The sequence below is a fragment of the Chlorocebus sabaeus genome, chromosome 8 (genome assembly GCF_047675955.1).
Source record: "Chlorocebus sabaeus isolate Y175 chromosome 8, mChlSab1.0.hap1, whole genome shotgun sequence".
Lineage (NCBI taxonomy): Eukaryota > Metazoa > Chordata > Mammalia > Primates > Cercopithecidae > Chlorocebus > Chlorocebus sabaeus.
In genome coordinates, this window is record NC_132911.1 from 18,439,596 (window position 1) to 18,467,462 (window position 27,867).

Here is a 27,867-nt window from a genome sequence, read left to right on the forward strand (position 1 = left end):
CAATTCCCTAACCCAGAAGCAATCGACCAACCATCCATCCATCCATCCATCCATCCATCCATCCATCCATCACAAAAAAGGTTCTGGTCTGAGAAGAACTACAAGGGACAGTGTCTATCATACTCCAATTTCAGTGGTGGAGGGGATTCACAAAGTAACATCCTGATGAAGTATTTGTCTAGCTTCAAGTCCAGTGGTTCCCAAACTTGGGTGTAACTGAGAATTCCTTGAAACCTCACCCCAATTATTCTGTTTTCTCAGGCCTGCAGTGGGGGCTCAAGATTCTGTATCCCTGCCAAACCCCACAAAGATTCTGACATAGATGGTTCAAGGACCACACACTGAGAAACACTGCTCTAATCCAAGGGAATTACAACATTAATCTTTCCACCCTCATCTCAAGTTCAATGAACTGCGTCAACTTTGTAAGTGACGACAGGTTAGGATGGACAGACGCCACAAAAACAGATAACATCAAGGTGCATGCAGATAACGAGGGAGTCAAATAAGCAGAGTACACAATGTGCTAGTCAGCTTTCACTAGATTAGTTGCAGCACTAGCAAATTACCTTCAAATGTTAGTGGCTTACAGTGAAGGCTTATTTCTTGCTTAGAGGTTGTGGCTGCTGAGGGCCAACTGTGGCTCTGCTCCAGGTGTGGACAGGCTGAAGAAAAAGCTCCTAGCATCTCCTTCATTCTGGAATCTAGGCTGAAGGGGCAGCACTACACTAGATACTTTACATACATTTTCTCTCTTTTGTCTTTTTAGAGACAGGGTCTCACTGTAGCCCAGGCTGGAGTGCAGTGGCACGATCATAGCTCATGCAGCCTTGAACTCTAGGGCTCAAGGGATCCTCCCTCCTCAGCTTCCTGAGTAGCTGGGACTATAAGCGCACCACAGGGCCTGCCTTTGTCTATTTTAATAATATAATTGTTATTGTTGATATATTTTCACTTCAGTTACCTATATTTCTTGACTATATAAAAGTTTATGCATAACATAATTTATTTATTTATCAATCGTTTACTATTATAGTGTTGCAACAATCAACCCTCTACACATTTCTTTACATCCTTTTCTGATTATTCGTTTATGAAAATCTCCTAGAAGAGAAAACATTGAGAACAAAAGAAATGCATATTCAAAATTCTTGATACTTGTTGCTGAGCTATCCTCCACAGAGACTGTCCCAGGAGCGGACAGGGACTGTGTTTTCAGTCATGTCTGAATCTCAAGCCAAATCATCGCTCTTAGCATTTTTTTTTTTTTTTTTTTTTTAAGACGGAGTCTCATTCTGTCGCCCAGGCTGGAGTGCAGCGGTGAGATCTTGGCTCACTTCAATCTCTGCCTTCTGGGTTCAACAATTCTCCAGCCTCAGCATCCCAAGGAGCAATGACTACAGGTGCCTGACACCACCTCGGCTAATTTTTGTATTTACAGTAGAGAACAAGTTTCACCATGTTGGCCAGTCTGGTCTTGAACCCGTGACCTCAGGTGATCCACATGCCTCAGCCTCCCAAAGTGCTGGGATTACAGGGATAAGCCACCACGCCTGGCCCATATTTTAGACACCTAATCAACTGAACGAATGGAAGGAAGAAGGAAGCTGAAAGAAAAAGACATTTCTGAGGAAGTCGTATGATTTGAGGAAAGGCAGACCGCTGGAGAAGTGTAAAACATGCTTAGAAAATGAGAGCTGCACCCGTTCAGCAGATTGTATCACGTGAACGAAGGCTGAGAAGAATGAAGTATAAGAGATCAGGGCTTCTCACACTGGGGTGGGCATGCACAACACTGGGACCCTGCTAAAACTCTGGTTCTGATCCAGCAGGTCTGGGGTGGGGCCTGACAGTCTGCATTTCTAACAAGATCCCAGGTGATGGTGACGCTGCTGGTCCATGAACTGCACCCCAAATCGTTAAGAAAGTAGATGATTACACACTGGATAGGCAGATTCTCTCTAAAAGGTTTCCAATGTCAGGCCCAAAGAGTTTAGAGTATATTTATTTGGTAGTCAATTTAAGGAAAGGGGTGTGATGAAGGTTTCTGAGCAAGGGAGACCTAATCACCTTAAAAAAATCAGATTAATAAAAATCTCCATACACATTACCAACCAAGTCTTGCTTAGAAGATCACTTATTTTGTTTTGTTTTTGTCACTTTAATGTTTTCTCAGTTTTGGTTAATATAGCACACAAACTTGAGGCTATTTTAGCGAAGTTTCAGCGCTTTACATACATCCCTCCCTAGCTTAAAAATGATTGTCTCCAGCTGTTGTGGGGTGGGGGGAGGGGAGGGATAGCATTAGGGGATATACCTAATGGAAATGATGAGTTAATGGGTGCAGCACACCAACATAGCTCATGTATACATACGTAACAAACCTGCATGTTGTGCACATGTACCCTAGAACATAAAGTATAATTTTAAAAAAATGATTGTCAATAACAGAAGAGACAATTAACAGACAAAGGATCCAGGGCTTGCCTTTTCCCTGCCTCCCTATCCCTAATCTCCTCTGACCTAATCAGCTGAGGCCACACCCCAAGGCTCCTGGGTGTTGCCTTCTCACTGTATCTGGTGGCAACCAGGACTCCAGTTGGGGGTCCTGTTTATAAAAATAACATAGGGATAACCAAGACTTATATGCCCCTACTACTTCTCCTCTCCCAAGATGAAATCTTAACTTCTTCTTATTCAGTAATAAGTGACTGCCAATTCTTGGGGCATCTATCACCTCAACACACCTGGGTTTAAGAGTAAACAATTGGCCGGGTGCGGTGGCTCTCACCTGTAATCCTAACACTTTGGGAGGTCGAGGTGGGCAGATCACGAGGTCAAGAGATCCAGACCATCCTGGCCAACATGGTGAAACCCCATCTCTACTAAAAATACAAAAATTAGCTGGGCGCGGTGGTGCACACCTGTAGTTCCAGCTACTTGGGAGGCTGAGGCAGGAGAATCACTTGAACCCGGGAGGCGGAGGTTATGGTGAGCAGAGATCATGTCACTGCACTCCAGCCTGGTGACAGAACAAGACTCTGACTCAAAAAAAAAAAAAAAAAAGTAAACAATCACACAGGAAACAACAGTGACTGTACAATGTGAGCAATGACTTCAACTCAGGCAAACAGTGAAAGGTAAAAACACCCTAGATAGAATCCACGGGCCCAAAAGCTAATTCCACATCTTCTCATCCATCTCTGTTCCCTCCAGTCATTATTAGTATTGGAAAGATGACAGAAGATGGCCAGCATTTGCTACAATTCTTTCATCTATTCCATTATGGCCTAGAAAGGGAGGGCTGTAAAAAAAAGACTCAGGAATAAGGTAGGCAGAACGGCCTGAATACCTTGTGTCTGGGCATTTTGCCGACATCCTCTCATTCCTGCTCATCTAGAACACAGCAGTTTCCGAGGTTCTTATGAGGCTCTCTAGCAGGAAGCCACTGCTTGCCAAAGCTCATGAGATCACCAAGTTAATAATGAATGCACTTGTGGGTGGGGTGAAGTGTGGTGCAGCCAGCATGACTGAGACTTCAGATGACCTGGGCTGTGGGAAATGAGTCTTGGCCAGAACACTTCAGACATTTGCCATGGCATGCTCATACACTGTTAGAGTGTAAGGAGGTATAACTTTATTGCAAGATAATTTAGCTATTTCTACCACAATTTGAAATGCATATGCCCTTTTATCCAGCAGCTCAACTCATAAGAATTTATTCCACAGACACACGTCAAAGAGGAAGGTACAATGATGTGCATTTCAGCAAAATGTAAGAACCTAAATGTCATCAAGGGCCTGGCTAATATATGAAAATATAATAAAATATAAGGTAGATATTTAAAAAGAATGAGAAAAACCTTGTGTGCTACACTGAAACTACCTCCAAGATATATTATTACATATATAATAATGTATGCACATAATGTACCATCTATATAATTATGTATGCACACAAACACACAGGGTATCCTCTGGTCACAGAGATTGCCTTAGGGGAACTGGGTTTCTGAGGTAAGAGAAAGGCCTTTGTTTTATAACTCCTGCCCTTTCATTTTATTTATTTACCATACACATGTATTACTATTTCCCTTTTTTGTTTACTTTCTTTTGGGGGAATATCTATTTATTTACTTTTGGGTTCCCAGGGCATAGATTCCTTCTGAGCACTCAAGGAATTACAGAAAACATTTATAATGAAAAATGCAGGTCAACCTAGCAACATTAAATGCAAAAATCTTAAATAAGACACTAGCAAAGTTAATTCAACAACAAAAAGATAATTCATCATGACCAATTTGGCTTTATCCTAAGAATGCCAAGCTGGTTTAATTTTAGAACTCGATCAATATAATTTACCATACTGACAGATGAAAGGAGAAAACCCATAGAATTATCAGAACACATGCAGAAAATTATATGCAATAAATCTGAATGTCAATTTATTATTTTAAAAATAACCTTAGCAAACAAGGTATACAAAGAACTTCTACAAATCAGCTTAAACCACTATTTAAAAAATCCAAAATAAACATCATACTTAACAGAGAAATTTTGTTCCAATAAGTCCTATAGACAAACAGGATACAGAAGAGTTAAGTGGTGTTTTTTTGTTTTGTTTTGTTTTATTTTGTTTTTTTCTTTTGAGACGGAGTCTTCCTCTGTTGCCCAGGGTGGAGTGCAGTGGTGTGATCTTGGCTTACTGCAACCTCCGCCTGTTAGATTCAAGTGATTCTTCTGCCTTAGCCTACCAGGTATCTGGGAGTACAGGCACACACCATCACGCCCAGCTAATTTTTGTATTTTTAGTAGAGACGGCATTTCACCATGCTGGCCAGGCTGGTCTCGAACTCCTGACCTCAAGAGATGTGCCCAACTTGGTCTCCCGAAGTGCTAGAATTACAGGTGTGAGCCACTGCGCCCAGCCTAAGTAGAGGTTCTTCATCCCTTTCTGAAAGATGATCCCTTTAAAACATCTTACATATCATTTAAGGGTGTTTCATATCCACCTCCCTTCCGAACTTCCAAAGCCAGAAGACCCATGAATTCCAAATGAAGAAGCCCTGGAGAATCCATTCTCCAGCACTACTGGATTCCTACTACCAAAACAACCCGGTGTACACTTTACAGTGTTTTAAAACCTTCAGTGGGTCCTCAGCCTACAAAATAAAGTTCACACTCTAGCTCTGCACATCTGATTCCAGTCTCCTATTCCAACTTTCTCTCTCATTGCTCACAACACTAACCAACAGTGCTCATCTCCTTGGTGTTCATGTCCTCAGTATTTAATGCCTTATGACTCCACCCAACTTGCCTTTCTACCCACTGTCACATCCAACTAAGAGAACTGGGAATTAAGACATCACCTTTATTACTGACAGAAACTGACTAGAGAAAATGGCTAAAGATCAGTGACAAGAATTAGCTAAACTTCCCCAGCCAGTGACTGGCACAGCTAGACAACCTCAGGCCACCCCAGCAAGGCCAGGTCTGTTAATACAAGGCAGAAAAGGCTGTAGTACAGAACCAATTCTGAACAGAGAGGTCCTGCAGGTGCTGAGCTGAGGATCTCCTTCTTACAAATTCACCAACCAGATAAGCCACTCTTCCCACTGTGGTCCCTCAGGCTGGAAACATGAGGCCAGGGAAATGTAGGCTCCTTCACTAATATTCAATCCTTGTTTTCAAAGCACAGTACAAGTCTCACTCCAACCTGAAAAATCATTCCATCCCCAGCAACATTACACATTATCGATTCCTTGGAATTCCTATGGAACCGAATGCCTGGGCACTTTTTGATTCAACATCTACAATAATGTCTCGTATACTGACAGCAGTTTCTCTGTCAAGATAAAACCGAGTCCTTGTCCAGCTCTCTGAATTTTCATCATTCAGATGCATGCTCAGAACAAAGATGATGCTCAACTATATTAATTTTGAAAAATTATGAATGTCAGAATGCAGAGTGTTGTATTTAATAGGTAAGAAGGAATCTTAATAAAGAGAACGCATGATCAAAGAAGTGTCTTCTGAAGATTAGTAATCAATGGCATGTCTGATTAGAATACAAGACACAGACACAAGACAAGAGAAATAGCAATAAAGAAAACTAATTATTTAGATGTGATTTAGAAAAGGGTTCTCAATATCAGAGTAATAAAGCAGAAATCATAAAGTAATGGACCAACAAAAAACTGAATAGAAACAAATCAAGAAAAGAAATGAGGAAATGCATAAATGTACTAAAGGGTCACAATAGATCACCAGCTGACAGTAAACTGCTGCTTAGTGACATTGCTCACACAACAGGGCTGTTAGAGACGGGAAGTAGTAAGTCATTTTTATACCTTCCATGTATAACCAACAGATCCCAATTAGATCCTAACTGAAAAGAATAACGAAGACAATTTAAAGAGCTGGAAATGAGGCTTCCGGAAGGAGGAAAACAGCAATTTATTTATTTCTTTATTTAATTCTGAAGGGTACTCATACTCTCAAGACAGCCTGGGCACGGTGGCTCACATCTGTAATCCCAGCACTTTAAGAGGCCAAGGTGGCAGATCACTTGAGCCCAGGAGTTTGAGATCAGCCTGGGCAACATGGTAAAACCCCGTCTCTACAAAAAAATACAAAAATGAGGCTGGTGTGGCAGTGAGCACCTGTAGTCCCGGCTACACAGGAGGCTGAGCTGGGAGGATCTACAAGAACCCAGGGAGGTCAATGCTGCAGTGGCCGTGAGTAACAGTGTCACCGCCCTCCAGCCTGGGTGACAGAGTGAGACCCTGTCTCCAAAAACAAAACCAAACCAAAAAAATACTAGTGATGAAAGAAAAAGGTACAATTAGTTTACTACTCTACTGAAAACCAGAGACATTGAGTAACAGAAATTTTAGCTACATCTGAAGAACTCTCTAAGCAGAATCGTTGTTAATGAAGTGATGGTGGAAACAATACTCTCTTTTTTACTTTGACAACTCAATACTTAGGAGTCCACAGTTACTAACACAATGACACAGCAATATAGTACACAGAGAAGGTTACAAGCTAAGCTACTTAAGACAAGGAGGACAAAAAAAAAAACAGAAGAGCCATAAAAAATAAATATATGCAGGCTGGGCACGGTCGCTCATGCCTATAATCCCAGCACTTTGGGAGGCTGAGGTGGGTGGATCGCCTAAGGTCAGGAGTTCAAGACCAACCTGGCCAACATGGTGAAACCCCATCTCTACTAAAAAATACAAAAATTAGCTAAGCATGGTGGCACATGCTTGTAATCCCAGCTACTCAGGAGGCTGAGGCAGGTAGAACTGCTTGAACCCAGGAGGCAGAGGTTGCAATGAGCCGAGATCACGCTACTGCACTCTAGCATGGGCGACAGAGCGAGACTCTGTAATAAACAAACAAACAAACAAATAAATAAATAAATAAATAAATGCAGAAGGTATTTGTAGATATAAATATTCCTCTAAAGAGGTATTTAAAATTACCATAAAGATATTTTATTTGTCCTGAGTCGAGAACATGATAAATCAGATATACTGCCTAACAAAACTATTCCTAAATCCTGGTCAACAGAGTACATGCTTCCTTCACTACACAGCACTCACTCCCTCCAGCCCATAAAGGACATCAGTAATCGATGGCTTGCTTTCCTGCAAAAACCAAGTAAAATCTATGACATTGACTTTCACTTTGCAAAAATTTTATATTTAAAAATAATGAATCCCAGCACTTTGGGAGACCAAGGCATGCAGATCACTTGAGGTCAAGCGTTTGTCACCAGCCAGGCCAACATGGTAAAACCCCATCTCTACTAAAAATATAAAAATTAGCAGGGCATGGTGGCAGGCACCTGTAATCCCAGCTACTTGGGAAACTGAGGCAGGAGAATCTCTTGAATCTGGGAGGCGGAGGTTGCAGTGAGCCGAGATGGTGCCACTGCACTCTGGCATGGGTGACAAGAGCGAGACTCCATCTCCAAAAAAAAAAAAGAAAGAAAAGAAGATAGGTTCATTGCAATTCTTAAAATCTTGTCGTAGAACAAAGTTAAGAAAAGGAAAATAATTGATGAAATAAATTTAATAGCTTGTTGTAAATACCACGAATTGCCTTTAAAAATTTCTTCAACATTAAAAAACTTAGAAATCTTTGGCTTGCATTAAAGTTGGGGAATATATGACCACATACACACACAGCAAAAGGTATTTTTGGTGGGAGAAGGTGGTAATACTTTGGGGAAAAAATGGCAAACTATATTGCTAATGTATCTCCAGTAAAATGTCTTTTTTTACAAGGTAAAATGATCAGTCTTAGGTTGAGAAGGGGCTTGGAGTTATTTCATTTCATTATCAAGCTCTAATTCTCTCCACAGCATCCTGCCCAGAAGTTTAAATACCTCCTCCCACTGTGAAGAATTAAGTCTGCCTGGAGAGCTTTTGTTGTTTTAATTTTTTTTTTTTCCTCAAAAAAAAGTCATGCATGACTATATACTATGAGACAGGCACTGGGCTAAGAACTTTATCTCATCACATTAATCTTCACAACCACCTAAAGATCTAGGTTCTCTTGTCACTCCTATCTTGCAGATAAGGAGACACAGAAAGGTTAAAGGTCACACTGGGCCATTGGTGGAACCAAGATATGCCATGGTCCTTGGCAGAGTTCTTTCAACCTACCGACCATATGTATTAGTCCGCTTTCACACTGCTGATAAAGACATACCTGAGACTGGGGAGAAAAAGAGGTCTAATTGGACTTAAAAGTTCCACATGGCTGGGGAGGCCTCAGAATCATGGTGGGAGGCGAAAGGCACTTCTTACATGGCAGCGGCAAGAGAAAACGAGGAAGATGCAAAAGTGGAAACCCCTGATAAAACCATCAGGTCTCGTGAGATTTATTCACTACCATGAGAACAGTATAGGGGAAACGCCCCCATGATTCAACAATCTCCCATGAGTCCCTCCCACAACACATGGGAATTATGGGCGTACAATTCAAGATGAGATTTGGGTGGGGACACTGGGCCAAACCATGTCACCATATGTATTTCCATTTACTACAAACCACAGAATTTGACCTCCTGAATTTCTGAACTTTTCTCATGCAAATACCAGAGCCTCTGAGGTTTCTGTGGACTATGGATTCCCACTCAAGAATCTTAGCATTTTTTTCTTTTTTTCTTATTTTATCCATACCCGGCTTGCCAACTAAAATGCAAAGTATCAATAAGACAAATCCAATTTTCTTTTCTCGAAACGATTCAGAGGGGTAAGCAGAGACCATCACAATGTTTAAAAATTAGAACCACTGACTAGTTCCTTACATTTGTCTTGTGCAAGAATTTCTGCTATATAACACTAACTGGGAGAAAATAAGAAATAGGGGCAGAGAATGAATGGTCTACTGCCATGTTTCAGGTATAAACAGTTTATTAATAGGACTCCAAATTTAACGAAGTAGCAATATTTTAAGACTTTGTTCATAGTTAAAATATAGATGCCACATTATCGAAACATGAAGCAAAGATGTCATTGAAAAGAGTGAGAGGGATAATACTTGCCCCAGCAGATCAGGTGGGTCACTCACCCTATGTATTCTATGCTTATCTTGCTTACTTGTTGTCTCTCTGTGAATGACGGTGTTTGTTTCAGGTAAATTAGCCCCAGTAGGCTGGCTTTCTTCATGAAGAGAAGAAATAATGTAAATCTTAGTAAGAAGACAGCACACACATGCATAGTTTCTGCATGTACTTGCCTACATTTACAGGCAAAATACCTCAATTAAAGTAAGAGTTGTAAGAAATATCATTCTCTAAATCTAATTAATAATTCGGTTTTTTGTTTGTTTGTTTTTGAGAGTGTTGCTCTGTAACCAAGGCTAGAGTACAATGGTGTGATCATGGCTCAGTGCAGCCTGGAGTTCCCAGACTCATGTGATCCTCCCACCTCACCTATCCCAGTAGCTGGGACTACATGTGCCACCATGACTGGCTAATTGTTTCAACATTTTTGTGTAGAGGTGGGGTCTCACTACGTTGCCCAAACCGGTCTCAAACTCCTGGGCTTGAGTGATCCTCCCACCTAGGCCTCCCAAAGTGCTGGGATTACAGGTGTGAGCTACCTTGCCTGGCCATTCATAACTCGTGTTACACAACACTAATAACCTTAATGACTCTTTTTGCACAAAACTAATGCTTTACTCCTTAAAACCTTGAGCACTTATTTTTTGACTTCAAAGATGGCATTGCCTCAGAACCAATTCACAAGACAGGCAATGATTATCGCCTTAAAGTGTGACCTCACGAACAACCAGCTACTCTTGACTTCTTTATGGAGAGGGCTTCCGTGATCTCCAAAGCTGCTGGAATGTCCTGAGTGGTTCTGAACCGCCTAATTTTCCCCAGAGAGGCACAAAAGACTCCTGTGTCTACCACTGCTCTCAACTCACTCAAAGCCAGCGGCCTCCATTTTACATCCAAGCCACCCTTTTACTTATTCTGAAACTCAAAGGAAGTACATTATGAACAAGGTGACATAGATTTGTTCACAGGGCTATATTTCAGGAACTACAATTATTTGTGTTGCTTTCAGGTCAGACTTTTTGCTTTTACAGCTCTAAAATGTTATTTGTTTAAATCCCAGCCCTAAAATATTTAACACAAACTATTAAAACATAATTTGCAATACCAACTTATTCTTCATTGAATCTCAGCTCATAAAAAGGTTCATTCATAATAAAAAGCTATTTTTAAATGCGGCTAACTCATTGCTTAGAATACGCTAACAATTAAGCATTATACTTCACTGGATTTTTTACAGTTTAAAATTCTATTTCTCCCATCTCATTTCCTCCCCCACCAATTCTGCCATCCCAAATATCAACATTATTTTAAACTTTGCTGTTTTCTATGACAATAACCTCATTCACTGGTCACTCAGAAATAATGCCCTTCTGAAGATTCTGGCAACTGACTTTCATACTCAGTTATACAAGTCATACCTAAAGATGTATGAGCACATCATGTCAAGGCCCAACAGAAGTTTCTCCAGCTGAAATCAAGGGGAGATCTACCTATGGGTAGCAGGTTGTGCCCTTCAGGAACCAGCGTCCCCATTGTTGAGTCATTCACAGGCTGTGCTTGTAAGGCCTTGTTCTCTCATCCCATTACCCGGCGCAGCGGGGGTGACAGTCACAGCAAGCATCTCACACACTAGTGCGAAAGCACACATGCCCGGTTGCCAAGATGACCGTTTACTACTCAAGTAGAGCACAAGGTTTAAACAATGCTCTCAAAAATTACAGCCTAGAGTTATTGAAAACGCTGAGTCCCCACAGATAGACTCGAAGCTGTAAAATCCAGTCATTGGTGTACCTAAAAAGTGTCCAATTCAACAAGCTGTAGGTCAAGCTTGCAAGATTCTGGAGATGGGTGGCAAGCGAAAACATGTGAAGCCAACAGGCCTACTCTTCATTTTGACACATGGATATTTTCGATCTGAAGCTTAATACAGAGCTGTAATGTGAAAAGCAACACATGAACAAAATAAACGGACACGTAAAGGCAGAGTAAATGCCAGGCTTGAGTTAAGCTCCTGGTAATATAACACCTGGGGTTTTTCATGCCCATTTCCTCCTGCAAGTTTAAGGCACATTACTAAAATGATCTCATTAATCCTCACAACACCTGATGAGGGGAGTAGGCAACAAATATTTTAATCTCCCATATAAGATGGAGAAAGAAAATCACCAATGTGCTGTATAACTTTTCCCAGGATTACAGCTGGCACTCAGGGAAACAGTCGACTTGAATCTCAGTAAAGAGTTGACTACACCAGGCTATTTTAAAGAAAATGCTGCTCACTAAGATGGGTTTCTTAATTAGGCAGCTGTATACCACATACATTCCAGGTGGATTGCCATTCCGCTTCTCACAGAGTTTTCACACCTATACTAGACTGTCAAAGACAGTCATTTTTAAGGCCAGGTGCGGTAGCTCAGGCCTGTAATCGCAGCCCTTTGGGAGGCCGAGGTGGGTGAATCACTTGAGGTCAGGAGTGCGAGACCAGCCTGGTCGACATAGTGAAACCCCCATCTCTACTAAAAATACAAAAATAAGCTGGGTGTAGTGGTGCACGCCTGTAATCCCAGCTACTCGCAAGGCTGAGGTAGGAGAATTGCTTGAACCTGGGAGGTGGACATTGCAGTGGGCTGAGATTACACCACTGCACTCCAGCCTAGGCAAGAGACAGAGAGACTCTGTCTCTAAAAAAAAAAAACCACAAACACACACAAAAAGAGTCGTTTTAAAAAATACTTCCCTAGACCTCCCGGCTTCCAGTTACGCCCTACAACTGTAAGGTTATGCCCTCCAACTTCTCAAACGGGACTCCTCAGATCCCCAAGGTTACAAACCAGTGTGTCCCAGGAGGGCACAACATTTCCGGACCAATGGGCACATCATCTTGGGGCTCACTTTGAACAGATGGTCATTTAAAATCTGATTTTGATATTTAAATATGTTTTTTAAATGAAATGCAAAATTGTCATGACATTTTCAAATTAGTCTTAAAATAAACGATACCCTAAAGCATGCTGCTTTAGGACACACCCACAAGCAGAGCTGGGGTAGGAGAAGAAGGATGTTAGCTGCACTTTGCTATTAGGTGTAGTTCAGGGAAAACATGTCCAAAAACAGAACAAAGCCACTTAAGAGGAAAAACAATTCCAATGTGCTTGCCTGGTCCAAACCATTTCAGGCAGACAGGAACACACCTTCCCATTAAAGCTTTTACCTGGCTTTCTTTTCACGTGGGCTGTAAGACCTATCAGTGTGGAATCCCACTTAGGATTTTCTTTTTTCTTTTTTGTTTTTGAGGCAGAGTTTCACTCTTGTTGCCTAGGTTGGAGTGCAATGGCACGATCTCGGCTCACGGCAACCTCTACCTCCCAGGTTCAAGCGATTCTCCAGCTTCAGCCTCCCAAATAGCTGAGATTACAGGCATGCACCACCATGCTCAGCTAATTTTGTGTTTTTAGTAGAGACGGGGTTTCTCCATGTTGGTCAGGCTGGTCTCAAACTCCCAACCTCAGGTGATCTGCTCCCAAAGTGCTGGGATTACAGGCGTGAGCCACCACACCCAGCCAGGATTTTCTATAAAAGAATTAAGATTACTAGTAGTAAAATGCTTTTTGCATATTAAACCCTGACAACATCAAAGCTACCTATTGACTCACTTAAGTATGTTTAGAAAGCCCAGCAGATACCAGATTTGCCCTGCTGAAGGCCTTTATGAGGTGCTCCACGAAACATCTTAGCACCTTTGACCATCAGGGCAGGGTTCTCCTTCCTATTTCAACCAGAAAATTAGAAAATTGAGGAAAGGCAAATGACTTCAGATGTTGGTAGGAGGAATTCCTTTATATTTACTCAAAATATCCACTAGCTGCCAAAAGAGTCACATGATAAAGTTGGAAACCAGAAATGGAGGCATGTAGAAGGTACCCACGGGTTACCAGGAAAATCAGCTGATGGCAGATACAGGCTTCTCCCAACAAGGACTTTTTCCAATGCTCAGAATTAGAATTAGGTATTGAGGGCCCATTCACATATTCCTGGGAGCTGCGAGGAGAATTGCTTCCAATATCCAAGTTCCACAAAAGGCTAGCAAAAGATCCAAACCTAAACCACCGAAACCAAACTGAGTAACTGCTTTGAGGAACTCACTGAGCACTCTGACCACAGGAGAAATTCATTTCAAGCTCCTCAGGGTGGCTCCAGATTTATAAATGGAAATTTATGTCCGCATTTCTATAGTTCCTGAAATTGCCAGAGAAGGAAATTCTGCACATGCACACACAACTGTGCACCACTTCAGGGCAGCCACTGGCCTCAATCAAGAGCACCTTATGTTTCTACCCAGGAACTGAGATTCTCCAACTCAGAAAACCTCCCAGCAAGTCCAATTCTGACTCATCAGGATTCTCTGACACTGAGGCAAAGTTTACAAGGAGACCATAAACTTTACAAGAGGACTTTAAACTTTATTTGAAAAGCAGAATGTGTATATCTAAATCAATTGTCCTCGTTCAAATGGTCACCTTAGAAAACCACACACGTTATTTCCAGGAATCCTGAGCAAATCATTTGGAATTCCTATTCTGAAAGAACCTTCGAAGCCAGTTTTCACACCACACGATGCACGCTTCTTTATAGACATCTCATGACTAAAGAAAAACTATTTCCCAGCTTGCTGTCACCTAGCTTGCAGAGCACACTTTAAAATGTTGTGGCCTGGGCCGGGCACAGTGACTCATGCCTGTAATCCCAGCACTTTGGGAGACTGAGGCAGGTGGATCACAAAGTCAGGAGTTTGAGACCACTCTGACCTACCGGGGGAAACCCCACCCCAGATATTTAATGTGGGTTCTTTTCTATTTCCCTGAGCATCTCGGCTGATTTAAGAAATAAAGGGAAAGAGTGCAAGAGAGAGAAATTTTAAAGCTGGATGTCCGGGGGAGACATCACATGTCAGCAGGTTCTGTGATGCTCCCCCGAGCCGTAAAACCAGCAAGTTTTTATTAGCAATTTTCAAAAGGGGAGGAGTACACAAATAAGGTGTGGGCCACAGAGATCACATGCTTCACAAGGTAATAAAATATCACAAAGCGAGTGGGGGCAGGGCGAGATCACAGGACCACAGGATGGGGCGAAATTAAAATTGCTAATGAAGTTTCAGGAATGCATTGTCATTGATAACATCTTATCAGGAAACAGGGTTTGAGAGCAGACAACCTGTCTGACCAAAATTTAATAGGCGGGAATTTCCTTGTCCTAACAAGCCTGGGAGCACTACAGGAGACAGGGGCTTATTTCATCTCTTCGGCTTTGACCATAAAAGACGGCCGCCTCCAAGGGGGCCATTCACAGACCTACCCTCAGGGCGCATTCTCTTTCTCAGGGATGTTCCTTGCTGAGAAAAAGAATTCAGGGATATGTCTCTCATTTGCTTTTGAAAGAAGAGAAATATGGCTCTGTTCCATCCGGCTCACAGGCAGTCAGAGCCCAAGGCTGCTCAAGGCTATCTCCCTTGTTCCCTGAAAATTGCTGTTATCTTGTTCTTTTTTCAAGGTGCCCAGATTTCATATTATTCAAACACACATGCTCTACAAACAATTTGTGCAGTTAACACAATCATCACAGGGTCCTGAGGCAACATATATCCTCCACAGCTTATGAAGAACATGGGATTAAGAGATTAAAGTAAAGACAGGCATAGGAAATCACAAGGGTATTGACTGGGGAAGTGATAAGTGTCCATGAAATCTTCACAATTTATGTTCAGAGACTGCAATAAAGACAGGCGTAAGAAACTATAAAAGTATTAATTGGGGGAACTAATAAATGTCCATGAAATCTTCACAATTTATGTTCTTCTGCAGCAGCTTCAGCTGGTCCCTCTGTTCGGGGTCCCTGACTTCCCGCAACACTGACAACATGGTGAAACCCCGTCTCTACTAAAAATAGAAAAAATTAGCTGGGTGTGGTGGCGCGCCTATAACCCCAGCTACTCAGGAGGCTGAGGCAGGAGAATCGCTTGAACCTGGGAGGTGGAGGTTGCAGTGAGCTGAGATCACGCCACTGCACTCCTGGGCGACAGAGCAAGATTCTGTCTCAAAAAAAAAAAAAAAAAAAAAAAATTCACCCACAAAAATTTAAAGGCCCAACACCATTGGGGTTATGTTTCTAAAATGCAGTGGGGGATATGAAGACAATTTCAAAGAAAAAAGATTCAGAACATGTGTTGAGTTATTGCAACATCACAGAAATAAGTATATAGCCTTCCAAAGTGTCTACTATTAAAAGGAAAATATTCTTTTAAATCTTTAAATTACAACATAAAATATATTAACTTAATAAACATTTCTTGAAGGGAAGGAGGTAATATTCAGCAATGCCTTCCAGAATGGCTTACCTTATTGGAATCTACTTTAATAACAGCAGTAAAGTGCAAAGCAGTCACATCATAACCATACATTCTCTTAAAAACCCCTCTCCCACAAATATTCATTGACTGTTAAAGTGTCCTACAAAGTACATTGTCTTAATTCAGTCCTGAAAATAAGACACCTAAATTTCGATGCAACAGCAGCCAGCAATAAAATGACTATAATATTAACTTCACGTTCAATTGCACAGAAATCCACAGTACACTATAAATTTGTGGTAACAGCCAGAAAATTTATGGGTAACAGGGAACTCTGTAATGATAGACAATGTATGCGTGTTTTAGTTCTTGTTAAAAAAATTACGTTATACCAACAGCTTTTTATTAGTGGCCATTTCTAAAGAGAGGTCACTATACCTTATTTGTTTAGCAAAATAATTTAAGACCACATTAATGAAATGCCCTTGATCTTTTGAATGTTCATCTTTAGGTAAATTCAGTATTCAAATTATTATATGGGATCTCTCATAACTATTAGCCCTGGCTATCATACTCCACAGACCTGCATTTCTGTAAACATACCTGTAAGTTAAAGTAAACCCAAGGATCGTTCAAAGTCCAAAAATTCTAGTCACGAGGAGCAAATATTCAGGGGCAAATGATGATTCCATCATTATGGGTCTGTAGACACAACAGATACATGGTCTCCATAAAAATATTTTTTAAAAAATCTCCCCAGAAGGGATTTTTTAAAACAGTGCCCCAAATACCTATAGCTTTAAGAATTTTTAAAGTTTATGTATATTCCTGCTTGCACAGTAAAATTAATAAACACTACTTAGTATTTTGAAGAAAGAAATAAATGCTAGGTAAAAGGAAAAACAAGAAACGACCTCATTTCCCCCAATATATCTAATCCCTGGCAAACCAACATTCCTTATTTTCTTTTATTTGCAATTCGATGAATACCCTAAAGGTCTGGAAAAACTTCAGCATTTCCAATTAGACTGTAATTTTTCTACCAGACAATCAGACATAGTTTCACCTTTATACAACTTCCCATGTCCTAAATGCCAACATCCTGGCATGCTCCCCATCCATCATCCTTCTCTTAACAGCACCTGTTTTGAAAAATCGAAAACATTTAATCTTTCCTAGAATAGTCCTCTGAAAATCAATCAGTTAAAGATGAGAGGCCTGGATGCGGTGGCTCATGCCTACAATCCCAGCACTTTGGGAGGCCGAGGTGGGAGGAACATATGAGATCAGGAGCTTGAGACCAGCCTGACCAACATAGTGAAACCTTGTGTCTACCAAAAATACAAAAATTATCTGGGTGTGGTAGTGTGCACCTGTAGTCCCAACTACTCGGGAGGCTGAGATAGGAGAATCACTTGAACCCAGGAGGCGGACATTACAGTGAGCCAAGATCACGCCACTGCACTCCAGCCTAGGCAACAGAGCGAGACTCTGTCTCAAAAAAAAAAAAAGACAAAAAAATTCCTAACTGCCACATAACCAGCAATTATCCACACCAGGGAGTGCATTCCTTAATGAGACCAAGCAGACCTCACATGTGCTTAGGCAGGAATGAATAAACCCCAGAGTCCTAGGCCACGAGTTGAAAACAGTCAAATAAGGACCTTCCTATGTAGATGACAAGTTAAAAACAAAACGGACTCAAGTTAGTTTAGGTAGAAAAGGTGTATGTTTACTGGTAAGGTTTGGTGACGCTCCCTGTCTCCGGGAGGGCCGGACACCCGGGCTCAAGCTGGAACAAGTAGGGCAAAGCTCAGCCAAGGTCCTGCCATACCACAGGCTGCCCGAGCCACTGTGGCCACCATGGCCTCCCCTCAGTGGACAATCCCCTCCTGTGGACCTGGACTCTGGACCCTGAACACTGTCATCAGGACAATGCCCCATCAACTGGCCTAGCTGGCTCCAAGAGTCTTCACAAACAGAACCACTCTCCTGAGAAAATACCAGAATGGGTGGGGTTGACTGTGCTCAGATCACATGCCCAATCAGATGGCCAGAGGAGGGGGAGGGAGGCTGAAGCCCCCTGGCTTCAGCACAAGGAGGTTGAGTCCCAAGCCTCACATCTGCCTTTGAGTCCCTCAAAGAGGAAGGGGACCTGGCACAGAAAAAGGTAATTCTGCCATGGAGGGATGTGGAAGATAGGATTCGGAGAGTCCCTTCCAGTTCTAAAATACTATAAAGAGGCCAGGTGCAGTGGCTCACACCTGCAATCTCAACATTTTGAGAGGCCAAGGCAGGCGGATCACTTGAGGTCAGGAGTTCAAGACCAGCCTGGCCAACACGGTGGAACTCCGTCTCTACTAAAAATATAAAAAATAGCTGGGCATGGTGGGGGGTGCCTGTAATTCCAGCTACTCAGGAGGCTGAGGTAGGAAAATCGCTTGAGCCCAGCAGGTGGAGGTTGCAGTGAGCTGAGATCACACCACCGCATGCCAGCCTAGGCGACAGAGTAAGACTCTGTCGCAAAAAAAATAAAAATAAATAAAATACTATAAAGAGTTCAGATGAAAATTTAATGCCTATCATCCTAAACAGAAAAGAAAGGTATGAATCTTACTAATTCAAATAATAAGGAATGAATAGCCTGTTTTCTCAATCTGTTTTCACAGAGCATGATCTGATGAAAGCTATTTATTAAAACAAACCAAAGAGAGTCTCTCTCTGTCAATTAGGCTCCTACTTTATTTATGTAATTCTGGATCCATTTGTCTAATTTCGGCTTGTAAAAAGAAAATGGAATTGATTTTCCGCAACGATACTAAACACAACGCTGTTATAATGTTCAGAGCAGATAACAGGAGGGGAGCAGGGAGTCTCTAAGAGACTGCCAGGTGCAGGAATAACAAACATACAGATGTGATCAAAGAGCAGCAGTTATCACAGGGTCAGATTTTGACTCAACATTCCTCCGAACATAACTCAGCTAATTCCTCCGAACATTTGAAAGAATCCCACCCCGGAACAAGTTTCACAACAAAACAGTTCCTCGACCAATGGAGGCAGCCACTGCTAGGAAGAGAGCAATGGGCTGAACGTGTTCCCCCCAAATTCCTATATGAAAACCCTAATCCCAGTATGATGGTATCTGGAGGTAGGGTCTTTGTAAGGTAATTAGGTCATAAGGGTGGAGCCCTCATGAACGGGATCAGTGCCTTCATAAGAATAGGCCAGAAAACTAGGTAGCTCTGTTTACACCATGTAAGCACACACGTAAACCAGAAAGAGGACGCTCACCAAGGATCCTAATCTCAAACTTCCAGCCTCCAGGACTGTGAGACGTAAGTGTTTGTTGTTTAAGCCACCCTGTGTATGATAATTTGCTACAGCAGCTCGAACTAAGACACACAGCATGGAAAGCATCACTGGGCAAGTGGGTAGGCTGGCTGGGCCACCCTTCTAAGGTCTTGTCCAACTAGATTTCTAAAAACATGATTTTCTAGAGTCTGAAACAAATAAAAGCTGAAATTAACAAGATAAAACTTTGAATTTGGACAAAAATAATAGACTCAATATAGGATAAAGTGGACCTGAGTCTTGGGGGTTTATTAAATGGACTACCTCACACAATCTGTGATTCCACTGTAAGGGCAGTATCCAACATCCAAACTGCTCAGGCCGCCTGGGGGCTCTGAGTTCATCTCTGGGCTTCCCATTTTAAAAAGAACACTGACATGTTAAAGTATTGAGACAAGGGTGACCATGATGCAGAGGCATCTGAAAACCCCCTCAAGATGGGGATGATGACATACGAAAAGAAAAGGATCTAGATTTGTCTGATAAGGCTGCCATAACAAGACAGTAGACTGAGTGGCATAAGCAACAGACATTTTCCCCAAAGTTCTAAAGGCTGGAAGTCCAAGAGCACGGTGCCATCTGGGTTGGTTTCTGGCGGCGGCCCTCTTACTGGCTTGGACCTTCTTGCTCTTGTCCTCAGATGGTCTTTCCTGTGTGTATACACTCCGGTGTCTCTTCCTGTTCTTGGAAGAACCCCAGTCCTACTGGATTAGGGCCCACCCTTATGACCCCATTTAACCTTAACTACCTCCTCGAAGGCCCTACCTCCAAATAGTCAGCACACTACGGGTTAGGACTTGAACACGTAAATTTTAGGGAGACCCAAGTCAGTTCATAACAGGACTCAATCCTAAATGTATGAAAGGCGGTATCTGAAAAGGATATGCATTTGATCTTTATTGCTCTAGATGGCAGAATTTGACATGAAGTGGGAGTACTAGAGTTGGACTAGATGAAGTTTAAGCTTTTTTCATTCTGCTGGTATTATTAAACTATAGAATATGAGTTACTAAGGACTTAACTATAAACCAAACTCTGTGCTGATCAAATCTTTCTGTCCTGAGGTAGATACTACTATTATGACCATTTATTGTTCTTTACAAACAGAGGCTTGCTCTTGCATAGTGTCACATTGCTGCTAGGTGGCAGAAGGACAGGATCCCAGACCATCAAACTCCAAAGTCACCCGATCTAGCTTTTCACCATTGAGTAGCCTAAAATACAAACGAGGAAACAACTCCATTTACCAATAGAAAATCACACAGAAGAAAACTAAAATACTAACAACCATATTACCACCATTGTTTATTTTTCTTTTTTTTTTTTTTTTTTTTTTTTTTTTTGAGATGGAGTCTCGCTCTGTCGCCCGGGTGGGAGTGCAGTGGCCAGATCTCGGCTCACTGCAAGCTCCGCCTCCCGGGTTCACGCCATTCTCCTGCCTCAGCCTCCCGTGTAGCTGGGACTACAGGTGCCCGCCACTTCGCCCGGCTATTTTTTTGTATTTTTTAGTAGAGACGGGGTTTCACCGTGTTAACCAGGATGGTCTCGATCTCCTGACCTCGTGATCCGCCCGTCTCGGCCTCCCAAAGTGCTGGGATTACAGGCTTGAGCCACCGCGCCCGGCCTGTTTATTTTTCTATGTACCAGTTGTTTCCATAGATTGTCAGAGCTAATCTTCACTTCAAGCCAAGGTAGGCATTATTATGCCCATGTTACAGATAAAGAAAAAGGCTCAAAAAGCCTTCCTCAAACTCAGACTGCGACTAAAAACGTGTGGGGAACAGGATTCAAACCAACCTCTGAGTTATTTCAAATGCAAATCTTTTATGTCAATTATAATCCACTCCAACTAGGCTCTGACTTGGCTCAGGCCCTGGGATCTGACAGACTTCAAAATCCTCTGAAGCTGACCACATTTCCCAGGGAGGGCCACATAGAATCCAAACACTGCCTTTAAGAGAGAAAAAGATGCAAGGAGAGCAAATCCTACGAAATGAAATCAGGCTTTCCACTACCAAGTCCTGTGGCCATTCGGCAAGAACTTATGGAGCCCCGCTACACACTAGTCCCAGGGAACACACACAGAGCAACGTGCAAAAGGAAACGCCACTCCCCTGGACCCTACATTCTAGTGGAGGGAGACTGAAGGAACCAACCTCCAATATAACACATCAAGTCAAAAAAAAAAAAAAAAAAAAAAACAGAGAGTGAAGGGGCAGAGGAACAGGGATGGAGGGTTGAGTGCTCTTTCAGAATCAATGATCAGGGTGGGCCTGGGTTTAAACTGCTGCGAGGGGCACAGAAGACCCCCTAGCTATACATCCAGCAGGTCCTGCAATCTTGACTACAGGCTGGTACTTCCTTGCTTTTCACTGGAGGAAAGCGTGGACCGCAGTGCTAATTACAAACAGGTCAAAGGGAAAGAAAAATACAAAATCTTTTTCTTTGACCAGAAGGGAAGCAGTTACCATGTACTGTTGCCATGGCACTGGAGGAATAGAAAAAGCAACATTCTAAGTACCAGAATATGAAGAGAAACGTAACAGTGAGGAGAGGACAAGAGGCGGGCAGAGGTTTCATGCCCTGCAGTGCTGAGGCCTGCTGGGTGGCAGGGGGGAAGCAAAGCTTTCAAAAGGGACAAGGGTTGGAAGGGTGGGGAAGAGGAAAAGCTCAGAGCCATTAAGGAAAAGGTCTCTGCCTAGCCCCCCGTTTTCTACATCCCTAATGTATCAGGTTACTTAATAAAATAGTTGCAGAAAAATCAAAATAAAAGAACACCAAGTTTCTGAAATGCACAGAATATTTCTAGATAAACATTTTCTGAAATTTTCTTTTTTCTTTTTTTTTTTTTTTTTGCCAATATGTACCATAGGCTTCAACCAGCTAACTTACTACTAATGTGATTATGTATGGCTCAGGAGTAGAAGGCTATACTTGGCAGGATGGAAGGAATATGCTAAAAGTCAGGCAGAAGAGGGTTTTTAGCCAATTTCTGCCATTTACAACTATGGAACTATAGATAAGTCACTTGGCTTACCCAAGTCCCTTATTCTTTATCTATAACATTAAAATAGAAAGAGTAAAAGAGATAACAAGTATAAAGGTTGACTTATGATAGTAAATTAATAAACATGCCTTTCCTTAAATAGTTCCAGTATCTTTTGCTCCAACACAATCAGTGTTGGGAAGATTCATTCCACTGTTAGATAACTGATTTTATAAAATTTTTAAAATTGCACATATAGTCAAAATCCTTCTTAAGGCATGAACAGGCAATTCACAAAGGAAGAAATACTAACTGCAAATAAATATATGGAAAATGTCTCAATCGTAACTCATAATCAAAAAAATATACATTGGCCAAGACTTTTTAAAATAATATTATGTAATATCATTGGTTATCGAGAAACAGGCACCCTGTCATACCCTGATGGTCAACGTACTTTTATCATTCTTCCAGAGAGACAGAAAATACGAGTCAATGCCTTAAAAATGTATATTCCCTTCCATCCACCATTTACACTTCTAAGAAATTTCCTAAGAAAATAATAAGTGGATGTTCTTGACAGCAACGGAATGAAAAACTGTAAGGAACAAAATTCCCACCATGCACATAAACTATAATATCGCCATAAAATGTAAAATATAGTCATTAAAATGGTTATATTAGAAAGACATTGCAACGCATATGAGAATTCAAAATCTAATTTCTTTATTTTACAGAGAGCTCATAAAAATCGTTAAAAATAAAACTATCCAATAAAACCATGAACAAAGACAGTTTACAAAAAAAGAAATACAAATGCCCATAAATTACAAATTACATTGAAATACTATTTTTCACCAATTAAAAACTGTAGCATCTGTGATACCCAGGACTACAAAGGTATAGAGACACAGGCAATTTCACACCGTTGTGGTAGGAGAATATGTGGACATTACTAATGTTTACCAATACCAGGGCCTCCTCCATCTCTGATCCCCTTGAAGCTGGGCATATGTAAATAGGAGTAGTCAAGACCACGAGCTCCAAAAGGGTTCGAATCACAGATTTCACTTACTACAGGATACAAGAACTGTTTAACCTCGTTATGTCTTAACGTCTTCAAACATAAAACAGGGATAATAACAGTATCTACCTCATAGGGATATTTTGACAATTAAATTCAACCATAGTGCATGGCACATAGTATTACTAATAATAATAGAAATCACTGATCTTACTATGCAGCAGGCACTGTTCTATGCATTTACCCATAGCAGCTGATTTCATCACTCAATAAACAGTACCATTAGTATAAGAATATTGCCGCATTGCTTGTAATTGCAAATACCTGAAAACAATCAAATTGTCCATCAGTAGTGAAGGGGACAGTTAAACCAAAGTATACGAAGGACGTCTATGTGGCTGTTATGGAGAATGAAGTAGTTCAATACATGCTGATAGAGAAAGATTTCTTAAAAAATAGAGAAAGACTATTGTTTGACTTTGTTTTTAAAGTCTAACCGTATGTGTGTGGTTAAGAAAAGGTGGGTAGATCACTTGAGGTCAGGAGTTCGAGACCAGGCTGGCCAACACGGTGAAATCCCATTTCTACTAAAAATACAAAAATTAGCCAGGTGTGGTGGTACACACCTGTAATCCCAGGTAGTCAGGAGGCTGAGGCAGGAGACTCGCTTGAACTTGGAAGGCAGAGGTTGCAGTGAGCCTAGACTGTACTGCACTCTAGCCTGGGCAACAGAGCAACACCCCGTCTCAAAAAAAAAAAAAAAAAAAAAAAAAATGGGTTCTTGAGCCAGACTATCTGAGCTCATTTCCTACTAGCTGTATGGCTTTGGGAATTGTCTTAAACACTTAGCCTCAGTATCCTCATCTGTAAAACAGGATTAATAATAGCAACTACTTCTGATGACTTTTGTGGGTGTTAAAGGATCTTATAAATAAAACAGTCCCTGGCATATAGTCAGCAACCAAATAATGTTACTTGCTTTATTACTAATCACTTTAACATTGAGAGATAATGGGCCTTTTTACTTTATACGTACCTGTATTTAAAAAGATAGAGAGATTTGTCTTTTGAAAATACAAAATTGTATTTACTGATATGAGAGATGTATACAACATGTCATATGAGAAATGTTGGTACAAAATCATATATAGAGCCCAAAGTCATTTTTATTAAAATATATTTAATGTTATGTAAATAAGTGTACATTAAAAATTTAGACATGCACCACCAAAATGTTACCAGTGGTCTCTCTGGCAGATGGATTATAAATTATTCATATTTTTTTCTTTTTACTTATCCCTACTTTCTGATTTTCCTAAAATCAACACATATTACTCATGCAGTAAGATTTTAACTGTCGCAATTTATTTCCAACCATAGAAGCTACAAAGGAAGAGGTTAAACTGAGAGGCTTCCAATGATGTAACCAGAGATGGACTTTTGAGCAAAAACAAGTAAACAATACATGATTTACTGAGAACCCATACGTCTGATATCATGACGCTAGCAAGGAAAACAGCAATTGATCATCAGTGCCTAAGACTGCCATTTTCCATTGGGCCAGGCTCCCACCTGACTTCAGGGAGAGATTTCAAAGCCAGAATCTGGTCCCCGGTAAATGCAATAGGAGCCAAAGCAGGTAACTCGGGTCAGAGCTGAAGTTTGCTGAAGTCCAGAGGGCACTGCCTGCAAGGCTAAAAGCAACACTGCATATCCACACGCTGGGTTTCAACACTTTTTTTGACAGCAGCAAATCCATAACGGACTCTGGGTGAACTGGGAAAGAATAACTAAAACATTCAAAATACTTTCAGAAAATCAGTTTGCATTATGACTATTCTTACAATGTCCAGCTCTGAGTAAGCAACGAAGGTCACAGGATTTTGTTCAGATTTGCAAATAGAAAGGGAAATGTGAGGTTATGCTCAGGAAATCCTTGTGCTAAGATTCAAAAAATCTGACAATGAACACAGTTTAAAATATGCACATTTCAATTTGCCCCTTCTCTCCTTAACATCTCTCCATAACCTGAGACAGCTACGTGTATGGTTGGACTGGATTAGAGGCAACAAGAACAGACACAGTAACCTCACAATGGGGTTTACAGCACAGGAATGAGGAGGCACCAGGGGCAGGTATAGAATGTTCCCACACCCCAACCACTGCCAGGCTCCGCAGCTCACTTACACACCAGACACTGCCTCAGAGCACTGCTTTATTGGTACCACTTCTGAGAAGCAGCAAAGCAGACATACTTCTTTCTTTATCATCTTCTTTCTCAATCCCTCTCAATGACAATGACTCATTCTCTCTTTCAATCTCTCCCTTCCTCTCTCCTACCCTCTACCCTCATAGCTACCCCCTTATCACTACACTAAAGTCAGCAAGAGGCCACAACCACAGAAGAGCTTCCAGGCAGCAGCGAAGAAGCTCAGTCTCAAAGAAAGCCAGACAGGAGCCCAAATGCCTACGTTCCTTCTGGAGTTCGCTATACGACCTCAGTAAAATCCCTTCACCACTGTGGGCTTATTTTCTCATGTGGAGGACAAATGGGTAAGAAGAGACTTCTGAGGTCCTTTTCCTGCTTTAAAATTCTGTGATTTCACAATAACTGAATACAGTCACTAAACGTGAAACCACCAGGACACTGGGGGGCGGCCAGCACAGAGCCATCTTTGTTGTATTTTTCACTGCGTGCTTCCAAAATATCTACTGCAAAGCAGTATATCCAACTAGACCCTGGGCCCATGTTTTAAAGTTTATACACTGTAATTAAAAGCAGAATGACTTGCTTTTACTTTGGATTATGTAATTTCTTTCTATTCATAATAAGCAGCTCTTACATGACGCCAAGTGAGTTTTCTCTTAGGCAGCACATTCTTACTCAACCAGGGAACTGCTGGCATTTGGATTAATAGAATCAATAGCATCTTTCATTCCAAAAACAGAAATTGCTGTTTTGATATGGTCTGCCCAGCAGTTCTTCCAAGGAAAATATTTTTATTATTTTACTACTAATATCTCATTACAGCTTCTATATGAGTGAAGCATTTATTTTTATGCTAAATAAATCATGCTCTTTAAAATTAAAAAAGAATATATTCTTCTTGTTAGAGCTTGGAGTTGAAGCCACTGACTGGCCAATGAACTCACAAGTGTAGACAGGGTGCTACGCAAGGGACAAGTTTTTCACTAACACCACAAGAGTCTCTGACCCAATGAATGGAGTTTAATAGAAATTCTTGCTACAACTAAAAAAAAGAAAAGAAGAAATAAAAGAATATACTCTCCTACTGTAAAATCTACTTAAGCAAAAGTAGGTTATCAGGTCCTTATTGCAGAAAGTGGTTTTCATTTCTTCTCTGCTGTGGAAACAGACCTCCAAACTGCTGAAAGGTAGAACAGTATCCCTCTACAGAAATCAGATTTCATCTTGACAGAATTAAGTAAGAATCACTCACTATACACTGATCTATGTTTTAGTAGATATTAGGAAAACTCAAAGGTATAACAGGTTCTCTGTCCTGCAAAGAGTTTACAATCTCATATGGAAATCAAATGTACACACATGATAAAGGCTACTTAAAGGGCTACTGCCTGTCAAACACTATGGAAGGCACGAGGGATGTGAGTGACACTCCACCTCTGCCAAAAAGTTCCTCACAAGCTGCTGGGAAAGCCAGACCTGAGTAACCCAGACACTGCTAACCTCCCAGGACCACCTCCATTGCACTTATATATAGTGGGAAACCCAGTGGCTTTCCTAAGAATGTGGTGGCTTCCAGGGTAGACAGACAGGGAAGGAGATGGAGGTAGCTTATCTTATGGTCACCTCTTGTCATTTCTCATTTCTTGGAGGTATTCCCTCTCTGTCAGGTGAAAGGAGCACCTAGTTGGATTAGTTGGTTGGACGGCTGGTTGGGTTAGTTGATTGGTTGGTTGGGTTTTATCAGTCTGACAATCTTTATCTTTTAATTGGTACATTTAGAACATACACATTTAATATAATTACAAATACATTAGGATTTACATCTACCATCTTATTTGTGCTATTCACCTCATCTATTTTGTCTTTCTCTCCTTTCTTGCCTCCTTTTGATTGAGTCTCGTTTTTATTTTTCCCTCTCTCCCTCCACACACACACACAAGTTTAGATGCTATACACTCTGCTTTAAGGCTTTTATTATCCTAGAAATTTACAATAAATATATCCAACTGATCAAAGTGTAAAGTTAATCCATTACTTGACCCTTCTGCCTGATCTTAGAACACTTTAATACTATTTACACCCTTCACCATCCCCACTCCTAATTCAGAACACTGAGTGCTTCTGCCACAGGGAAGCTCTTTCAGTTCTCTGAACTCTTTTCACAGTTTCTGATCTCTGGTCTTTGCACTTAGCTACTCCCTCTAACTGGAATACCACCCTCTTCTCCTCACACCCCCTTCCCAACCTGGCTAAATCTTTTACACCTCTCAGGTCCTAGTTTCAGAGAGTTCTTTGCACCCTGGCTCCCCTGTCCCTGCCCCCTCCCCAGTGAGTTTCCCTTTGTTATGCCTGTCTTGCCTCCCAGACA

The 27,867-nt window shown here is 41.3% G+C and overlaps 1 protein-coding gene and 1 non-coding gene across 4 annotated transcripts in view; one reads left to right on the top strand and one right to left on the bottom strand.

The window, feature by feature from the left end:
• The window catches only part of PSD3 (pleckstrin and Sec7 domain containing 3), a 555,746-nt gene that overhangs the window by 418,414 nt on the left and 109,465 nt on the right, over positions 1-27,867 (bottom strand). The window lies entirely within an intron of this gene.
• On the top strand, positions 26,390-26,543 carry LOC119618961 (small nucleolar RNA SNORA62/SNORA6 family). Its single transcript, XR_005235304.1, has one exon. It is a non-coding gene; the product is annotated as a small nucleolar RNA SNORA62/SNORA6 family (small nucleolar RNA).